At 42.9% G+C, this 10457-nt stretch overlaps 1 long non-coding RNA gene across 1 annotated transcript in view; it reads left to right on the top strand.

The window, feature by feature from the left end:
- Positions 1-10457, top strand: part of LOC123522416 — a 133359-nt gene that overhangs the window by 121681 nt on the left and 1221 nt on the right. The gene's annotated exons all lie outside the window — the stretch shown is intronic.

The following is a 10457-nucleotide window of genomic DNA, read 5'->3' as shown; positions in this document are numbered from 1 at the left end:
CGTGTGCAGTAATGCAAACACTCTTTAAGCAATGTCTTCATTCTACAGAGTTGCTAGAATATAGATACTACCCTTGGACGGCTTCAACATCAGAACTATATTCTCTCACCGTTTCGGAGGATAGACGTCCAAATGCACAGTGCCAGCTCTGGGAGAAAGCTTTTCCTATTGGTCCTTTTGCCCTTTTAACATCTGTAGAACCCTTGTGATGAGGTGAAATTGCTTAAATAAGAGTCTTCTATCCATTTGTCTGTAACTCCAACCAAAGGCCTGGATGAGATCAGGTAAATAACGGTAGAGGGCTCTAACTCAAGGATGGATCAGTCTTGCCATTTCCCCGAGAGAGCCCTTTCAGACGCAGAGAAGGAATCCCGGGACCATCAAGAAAGAAGAGCCACAGTGGAGCCTGTGGGAGAGTCCTGTCTGGTGGAGGCAGGAGGGACTGTGGCACAGAGACAACAAAACAGAGCAAAGTACCATGCTGCGACCGTGAGACAGTAAGCCATAATCGGTGGGCTTCCTGGTCCACAGAGGCAGAGGCGAAGGGACCAGGGAGAGTCTTGGCTGCTGGACAAGAAAAGGCCCTTCTGTGCACCAGTGACTGTTTCCTTACTGTTTTATGATCCTGATTTGTGGTAACCTGGTACCATCCCTCGTAAACCCCCATAATAACGAGTAATGCATGTGAGATCTGTGTGGCCGTTGCAATGAATTATTGAACCCTGACGGAGACGTGAAATGCCGTGGGAGGGTCAGCTGGTGTCGGAGGAAGATAAAAAGAGAAGGAGGGTGGAGGTTTGTCTGACTGCTGCCTTGTGGCAATCAGTCTTCTGCTGGTGTGGCCTCAGATTCTCTCCCATGTGTAGCCACACAAACAAACACTCACTGCCATCAAGCCAACGCTGACTCACAGCGACGTATAGGACATGGTGGCATTGCCCCTGTGGGATTCTGAAACTGTCACTCTTTACAGGAGTAGAAAGCCTCCTTTCTCCGGAGGAGTGACTGGTGGTTTCAAACTTCCGACCTTGCGGTTAGCAGCCCAAAGTGTAACCACTGCCCCACCAGAGCTCCCACTTGAGTAGCCAGAGGTCAAATGTGGTCCCCAGGCCGTCTCCTCACCTCCCATTCCTTGGAGGTTTCTCTTTCCACTCAACATTTTTGGTAGATTTTATTTTTTCATGTCATTGATGACAGTCCCGGTGCCCATTCCTCCTTCATCCTTAACTTTTCCTGCCTTCTGTACTTTTTTTTCCCTAAAATGGTTGATTATTCTAAACAGTGTATACTCCTCTAGTATAATTGTTCACATTATAGAAGTGTTTGTTGTTTAGTGGGAAGTCGCACCACTCAGCTGAGTTCTGCTCCAGCCCTGAAGGGTGACTAGGGCCGTAAGGCTTGGGGATCCCCGTGTGTGTTTGGTACAGGAACCTGAGCATCACTGACACGTTCGCGTCCCAGCCTTCCCTTCTTGGTCATAGTGTTCCTTCTGCTTTCTGCTCCGTTCGCTCTGCTGTCGCCTTAATGGCTTTTGGGAAGTGTCCCAGTTAGTCTTCTTGCGTAGGAGCTTGCCCGATTTTGCTTTGATTTTACTCCGTTCATGTTAGTTTATGCCTCACATAATTTTTTTAGTAGCCTAATTCATTATTTGAAAAATAGCATCTGGGTTTTATATTCTAGTTGTAAAGGCCAGTTGATTTCTGAGAGACCCACATTCCTCTGGTGGCCAGTGGAAGTGGCCTTGCAAAGAAGACATTTCATCCAGGATCATCACCGCAGGAGTGGGTTAGTTGACTTGGTAACAAAACACATAGTCTCAATAACAAATAAGAAAAAGTCCCAGATTTAATAAGAGGCAAGAACATGAACTTGGAGAAAAACAACATTCCTTATTCCTGATCTCTGAAGTCATTTCCTGATTCACATGGTCAAGGATTGCTCCACCAGTTTTTGTTTGACTTTTGGCAGCATCAGCAAGTGTCTACTCTTGCGTGTAAAAAGGTTCAGGTTACATGCCTGGTGTTTTTACAAGTGAGATGACTACCTTTCATAGCATGTTTGTTTTCACATGGAAAGCAAAATCAAGTAGCAGACGAGTCTTCTGTTTTTAATTATCTGCCCTCAAAACAAATACTGTTTATTTGTATTTATGTAGGTAAGAAGATCTGTTGATGGAAAATAGATGACATAAATTTCATGTGGAATTAAAATAACTATTTTGGTGAACAACCTCCAAATTGGACCCTGCTGTTCTGAATATACCCAGATCAATGTGCATTCATACTGCTTGGTCACAGCTCAAATGTATTATTTTTAACTTCCAGGTCTCTTGTCATATCAAAGTTAAAATCTGACTTTATAGAAAGGTATATATAAATATGAAATTGTGTTAAGGAATGTATAATCAATGCCACTGGATCATTTATATGTACAGTATTGAAGGTAACTAATTTGCTGTGTAAATTTTCACCTAAATCCCAATACAATTTTTTTTAGAAAAGCACCTTGGTGACTTAAGGTGTCTCTGAGTGACTATCAGTACGGCCCTGAGGGTCGTTTGGGCTCGGAGAGCAGCCACGGTTGGGTGCCTGTGACGGTTCCCTCACTCACATGTCTGCTACGTGTGGGCTATTCAGACACATCTCTCTCCAAGGGCCTATCTTGGGCCTTCTCGCCACTTGTCAGCCCAATGTCGTCAAACTTCCGATGTGGCAGCTGGCTTTCTCTGGGATGTGCCTTCTGCAACATACCCTCCAAAGCCACTCTGTGTCTCCTTAGGAGCTGCCGTGGGTCACAGAAGGCCGGTCTAAATGTTTGTGTGGGGTGTGGTTGGATTCGTGAATATTTCTATGAAGGCCGTCTTGAACCTGCATTTGTAGTCGGTAACAGGCTCACTCCTGTGTCCTTGCCCTTTAATGGAGGATTTTGGAGATCCCAAACTGGGGCATCCAGAGGCGTGTGATCATTGAAGGGAAGCTGAAGTAGGAAAAGTGGCTACGTCTGGTGTGAGGTTGGCAGGTGAGGACGTGTGTCCTGAAAGCTGCCCACTTGTGTCTGGGTCTTTGCCTTCCCTGACTGTCCATCCTGGTTACCATGGGTGGTGGCAGGCAAGGACATTTAGGGGAAGGGGGTGAGAGGAGCCTGGAAGGGCCATTACTGCAGAAGGAAATGGTGTCAATGCTGTGAACTTGGCATGGGGTCCATAGCTGACCTCCTCTGGCTACACAAGGAAGAAGGAGAACCCTACCATCAACAGCCCAAGGACGACTGCCACCAGGCAGAGCTCAGACACACCTCCACCCTCCACCCTTCTTGACTTCATTCCGACACCCACTGTCCCTCCCGCAATACTCTACCTTTGCTGGGTTCGGTAATCCAAGACAACGGCCACACAGAACTCAGCCAACACTCACAAGGATAAGGGTTTCTTAGAGAAGTTAACACCTCACCACAATCCAGGATCAGAAAGCTTTAAGGATATAGTCTTGTCCACAGAAAGATCTCTCCTCTGCCAGCAGCCTCTTCTTCTAATCCTCAGCCTCTCCTTAACCATGAGGTCCCATGGCCAGAAAGCCAGCCTGCTGCTGTGCCTCACAGTCTCATAGTCCCGATGCTTCTCCTCTGCTCTGTCCCATGGTCACTGTGAAACCTCTGGTCTCCGAGACCGCTACCCCTTCCTCCAGCTGGCTTGAACACACTCCACGGGTGGCTCTTCTTCCTTGAGGTCTTGGGACTTCTCTCAAACCCTGTTTATTAGATGGCTCATTCTTTTAACCAGGTGACTGACAACTAACACGGACTAATCTCCTCTGTTAGTATTACACATGCCCTATTTGCATAGCCCCACCACATCATTTGGTGAGAGGCAGAGACACAAACATGTCTAACAGAGCCATATTAAGACATTTCCCTTCACCACCACAGCGCATCGATCTAATCAGTGAAAGGAAACACCAAGCAGTTTCCTTTCTGACCCGGCACATCTCCTGTGAAAAAATAAATAAAATGTAAGGAAATTTGTCGACATGCCATAATGTTGCAGAGGGTAACTTTCTAATAGCATTTCCTTTAATGAATATTTATAAATACATATGTGGTCATAATAGTATGGACAATTAATGTTCTTTATTCAGTATCATCTTATTCCGTCTTACTTCATTTATGCCATTAAAATTATTCCCCACAGGTGTTCTTTTTGCTTATATCAGGAAATTTGCAAAAGCCAGACCCTGTGTAAGGCGGAACTTACCAGAGAAACAGAGCTTAACTTTTTCACACTACATAGAGAGTGATAGAAAAGTGGTGACTGCACCCTGTCACCGATGGAAAACTTTGGTGATCTGGACAAATAGAATAGTCCCAGAGAGACTCACACAGGTTTCACTGTAATTCTGACTAATGAAAACATACATGGCCTGAGACATTACTGGGGTGGGGGCGGGGGGAGATGCAAAATGGTGCAGCCTCCGTGGAAAACAGTTTGTCAGCGGAAACACTTGAATGCAGAGACTCAAAAAGACACAGGGGCACCACAGCTCATTGCAGCGTTACTCAACTACAAGTGGAAAACCAAAATGTCTGTCGACAGATGAATGGATAAATTGTGGTATGTATGTCTATGTGGAGTATTGTTTAATTACATAAAAAAGGAATAACTTTCTATCACATACCACCATGCAGAAGAAATTTGAAAACATTATGCAAAGTAAAATAAATCAGACCCAAAAAAGGACAAATGCTGTGTCATTATGGGATGTTGCTCTGGATGAGAATGATAGAAACTCCAAGATGCATTAAGCATTAGCACTTTATTAAAATTAAGAACCTTACAAAGGAAGTTCACTGTAAGCCGAAGAGCAAGGCAGCCAGTGACTGTGTGAGAGGCGCACACCGGGGAGCCTCATACAACTTCACATGCTTCTGAGGGCAGTGCACACTCATCATCGGGGTGGGAATTCCGGGAAGTCTGACCTATAGGCAGGGATATGGGCATACTCATCATCTGGGTGGGAATTCCGGGAAGTCTGACCTATAGGCAGGGATATGGTAATAGAGCTAGCAAGATGGATTCCTACTACAAGAACCCATTTCTACTACAAGGGCCTCTGGGATGGCGAGCTGTACTTATTGTGGGATGGATTTTAGTGCTACTGTATTGAAAAGTAGTGTATCAGTTAATCCTGATCAGAAGTTTAATCTGGCCATCATTTACTGGGTGTACACCAAGCCCCACCAAGCAGCCATCTAGGGACTCCTTAGGATAAACAGAAAGGATTAACATACAAAAAAGGGATAATTCAGTTATAGACACGATATGTGCTTTCAGCTACAATTATCGACATGACACATATTCTTTCACCTAAAATAATAGACAGCATGCACTTTCAGCTTACCCAATGGCCTAAATTAGTAAACATTCAGAGTGCTGTCATACTTACTGTTGTCTGCTAACCTTCTATTTTCCCACTTGTTAATACTGTATTGGGGTGACACTTTATTGGGTACACCTCACACTATCTCAGTATGACCACACTTCCTCTTGTATGTGAGATATCGGCAATAGGTGAATTCCCCAGAAATATTTATCCTTACCAGAGGACAAGGGGAGGGGGACTTGGGGAGCAAAGCTCATCACAAACGTGTTTTGCTTTTTGTTTTTCAATCCGGAGCTTGACTGTATCAGTACGATACTTTTAATTCACAAAAGAAGTTTCAGAAAAAGATAAAGAATATACACACTCGCCCATATAACAGAGGGAGAGATATCTTTCTGTGATGTAAAATTTGTTCAGAGTGTCTGATTTGGGAAAATGCAAAATGGTCTTCTTTTTTTTTTTCCTTGTGCAATATAGAGACTGCTGTGAGTATTCATAACTGTTTCCAACTTGTTCTATTTCTTCTTCTTCTAAGTCTGTGCCTGGGAGAGTGATTTAGAAAGAGAGTCTTGAAAAACTATGCAGACGTGGAAACTATTGCTGTCTTTGAAAATAGCCATCCTAGAAATGCATGTGCTTTGAGGTCCCAGGAAAATGTGCGACCCTGGTGATTCCTGGCTACAAGGGATCATTTGACTTAGTGACAGACTATCACAATAGCTAAAGTCTATTACAATAAAGGATACACTATAGGATCAAGAGAAGAAAAAGATATGACTAGGTGAGTACATTATATGGACGCAACTGACTTCCTCTTCCATCAGCAAGAGAAAAGAGAATTTGACTCCATCCCAGCCATTTACCGACTGCCACAAGTTAGAGGCCAGACATACCTCCAACTTTCTACCTTTCTGTAGTCTGATACCAACCATCTCCCACAGTACTTTACTGTTCTGCTGTGTTTGATAATTCATTGCAAAAGCCACACGACTATACAGACAACACTCACAATTAGGGGGATTTATTAGGGAAAATAACAGGTTATCACAAGACAGAATCAGGAAGCATTAAGGATACAATCCTTGATCTGCAGCATTGCCTCTCCTCAGTAAGCAGCCAAGTCTTTGTCTCTTGCCCTCAGCCTCTCAGCCATACGGTCTGTTTGCCTTTACTTTCCTGTACAAGGAAGTCTGCCCCCTACTTAACTTCACCATCTCATAGTCTGGGCACTACTCTTCTGCTCTGTCTCATGGTTTCCTTGCCTTGGCCTCTGCTCTCAGTGTGGCATGGCCTCTGCCACTTCAATCAGGAATTTTAAACATACCCTGGTAGTGGGTCTTCTTTCTTGATGGTCCTAGGAATTCTGTTTCTGCTCTATGGGGGCTCTCTTATACACAGAGGAATGGTGCAAATGACCAATCTTCAAGTTAGAATCCTCTATTCCTTATTTGCATGGTTCCACCTAATCATTTGGTGGGATTTACAGACAAATGGATAGAGGAGCCATTAAGTCTACAAAGAGCAGGTGTAGGTTTCTAGGTCCTACCTCTGTAGAAAAGTGTTTTCTGTCCCACTGCAAACTCTGGGAACATTTTTGGGATGCTTCTGACTAGGGAGCCTGCTCAGGTCTCAGAACCAAGAGATGTTATAGGAATCTAGTCATATGAGCACATTCCTTCTATGTGACCAGCCATAATGTAGACTCCACAATAGGTAGCATATGCACATCATAAATCTTGATATTTCTGTTAAGCAATGTTAAAAATCTGGTACATAATGTCTCAATGTCCTGAAAGCACAAAATAGCCTCTTTAAACAGTGACAATGTGAACATGCTCAGGGTTTAGCTCCCAGAGTTTGACCAAAGCTTGGTACCATGACTCAAGGTAATTCTACAGATAAGCAGAAACTGAGTTAACAAGACTATACTAACAGCTTCCTCACCTTTTGTAATTTTTAATGGCTGCTGTATGAGTTATCTAGTTCTGTTACAACAAAAATACCATAAGTGGATGACTTTAAACTGAAGGATAATGTCTAGCCAGAAGCCACCACCCCCCACCCCCCAAACTTCTTGTGAAAACTGTACAAACACTCCTCTTCAGAAACATCCAGTCCAGTAATTTCCACCCACCCACAAATGTCCCGGGTCCCGGAATTAGCCAAGCCACACATCTACATCCAAAAATGTACCCCTCCCAAATTCCCCTTGATTCGCCCTATAAAACCCTGCTAATCTGTACAGAGAAGGCCTTTTGACTCAGGGCAGAGGTCCCTCTCAGGTTTCTTCTAATAAACCTTGTCCAGGTTCCAATAGTCGAATGGGTCTTTAGGAGAGTCTTTGTGATTATGGAAAATGATACAGATAAACAAAGCAGGGTGTAGGGGCTCCTTGTCCCTACGTCAGGACCAAGACAGTAAATGTATTTTCCAATGGCTATTTATATAATCACAGAGTTTACAGATCTTTTAAAAGGCATACGCACACACAGCGAACATATTACATAGTCAGTGAGTAATATCCTAAGCACTCAATATAATAAAAAGGCAATGAAGTGAGTCATCATCTTGGCCTACTGCTAGTTGACCTCAGATGCCCCTGAGTCCTTCCCATGGGGAACAATCTATGATCCGTATCAGAAAGACACATCATATGATGGCTTGCTACATTTTATGGTGAGTCAGGCATACTGAATAGCCAGATGAAGCAATGATTCATCTTTTAGGGTAGCTCCTTTACAACAGCTCTTCAATGGGGATCTTTTGCAGGGGGCACGTTTTCAACCTGGAGAACGTGTATTTTAAGGCATTTCTATCTCAGAACAGCGGTGATCTTTCTCAAAATAAGGCCAGTTTTCCCGACCGGGGGTGAAGTGTAGAAATAAGGCCAAATGCACTCTACTAAATCCTGTTTATCACAAAACCTGTCTCCTGTGAGTGACTGTCTCTCAGTCTGTCCTACGACATAAATTCTAACACAAACGCATTTATGTTCTTACAGGTCGAGGGCTTGAAGTCAGCTATTGAGGGAAGTTTTCCCTTTCTCTTTTGATTGGGAAAGGTCCTCATCTCTTCTCAGCCTCTTCTCCTTGACTCCTGGGTGATCTTCATGTGACATGCCATCTATCCTCTCCCATCTCTGCTTGCTTAAACTGATCCTTTAATATCTCAAAAGAGATTAGTTCAAAAAAAAAAAGAGAGAGAGAGATTAGTTCAAGACACACTCAACAGCCATATGACTTCATTAACATAACAAAGTAAATCCATTCTGGGATTCCTAACCCAAGGACCAAAGTTAATGCCTTTGATTGTAACTGATAGTGACCCTGTAGAGAGATTCTGAGGCTTATGAGTCTTCACAAGAACAGACAGCCTCATCTTTCTCCTGCAAGGCAGCTGGGGATTTGGACAGCTGATCTGTGGCTAGCAGTGCCGTCAGGGCTCCAACTGCACAGCATCTATTTTGATTTACAGCTTTAATTATTTGCTCTGTGAGAAATGTTGTTGAGCTCATTGTTTTCATAAGTAGTATTCATTCTTGTCAGGCAGTTCTGCAAATCAGGAGGGTCATTGACACATCCGCATCACTTTCCTGCATCTTGGGGCAAAGGCCTGTGACTTTGCTAGATTTCTTAGGTTAACAAAACCCCTAAAAGTCTTAATAAAATACCAACTTCCAAAGGACACTAGCAGTATAGAATTAACAAATATTTTATTATGAAATTAATGCTTATAAACAATTCATAAAATGTATAAATATTAGTGTATTTTTGTGTTAATCCAGGTTGACTAGAGAAATAAATTCATAGACACTTTTATGTGTGTCAGAGAGAACTTTATAGCGACAAGCAATCGTACATTAAGAAAACATCCCAGACAAGTCCATATCAAGTCCATAAGTCCGATATTACCCCATATGTCGATACTAGTCCATAAATCCTCTTTAGACTCACACAGCCTTGCAATGATGCTGAATGCAGGAAGATCACAGGCCAGTGGGTGGAAAGTTTTGTGGATCCAGTGGTGGTGGAAGCATCTCTGCTGGTGTGGATCTCCACTTGGCTCCTCCAGCTCCAAGGCTTTTGCTCCATCAGTGTAGCTAAATGTGGCTTGCCATCAGGAATGTGAGTGTATCTGGTCTCTAGTGAGCTATTTATCTCCATTGCGTTTCCAAATGAGATCATCAAGCTGCAACCTGATTAACAAGCTAGACTCCTTTGCAAGTTGACAGTAGTTTATGTAACTACCACAGCGTTCATTAGTCTAGAACTAATAAATCAAAAGTTCCTTGTTTTTTTTTTATCAAAATACTTCCTTATTGAGATATAATTTTTTTCCTTATTGAGGTATAATTTATACTCCATAAAAGTCACCTACTTATGACATATAGTTCAATGTTTTGGTGTTTTTAAAATTATATTCACCAAACAAAAAATCTCACTGACATCACATTGATGCTGACTCATAGTGACACTATAGGATAGGGTAGAACTGCCCCCCGTGAGTTTCCAAAACTAACTCTTAACAAGAGCAGAAAGCCCGGCCTTTCTCCTTCTGAGGAGCTGGTGGTTTCAAATAGCTGAACTTGCAAATTGAAGTCCAATGTGAAACCACTACTTCTTCACAAAGAAGTGCAATTGCTCTCTATGAATTTTAGGACATTTTCATCACTGCGAATATGCCTTTTTAAGTAGTCACTTCCTGTTTCCCCTCAAACATTTCATCTCTGGGAACCACCAATCTACCTTCTATATTTATAGATTTGCCTGTTCGGGGCATTTCATAAAAATGGAATTGTATAATATATAGTCTTTCATGACTGGCTTCTTTCCTAATTACTCTAAAGCAAAGATGAGAAGATAAGGGTTGGGACTCTAGTGTACTGGACACCAGAATGCAATTAAGAGGATTTTGACACACCGTGCAAATGTTAAGTGAACAGTTTGTCATGTTGTTGTTGTTAGGTCCTGTCGAGTAGTTGCAACTCATGGTGATCCGGTGTACAACAGAATGAAACACTGTCTGGTCTTGTGTCGTTCTCAGTTATCCTTATGTTTGAGCCTCAGTATAGTCACTACAGCA

This window comes from Echinops telfairi, unplaced genomic scaffold (assembly GCF_000313985.2).
Source record: "Echinops telfairi isolate 266 unplaced genomic scaffold, ASM31398v2 ScPeMD7_7406;HRSCAF=8444, whole genome shotgun sequence".
In the NCBI taxonomy this organism is placed as follows: Eukaryota; Metazoa; Chordata; class Mammalia; order Afrosoricida; family Tenrecidae; genus Echinops; species Echinops telfairi.
The sequence above is the reverse complement of the archived record's forward strand: the minus strand, read 5'-3'. Positions and strand labels throughout refer to the sequence as shown.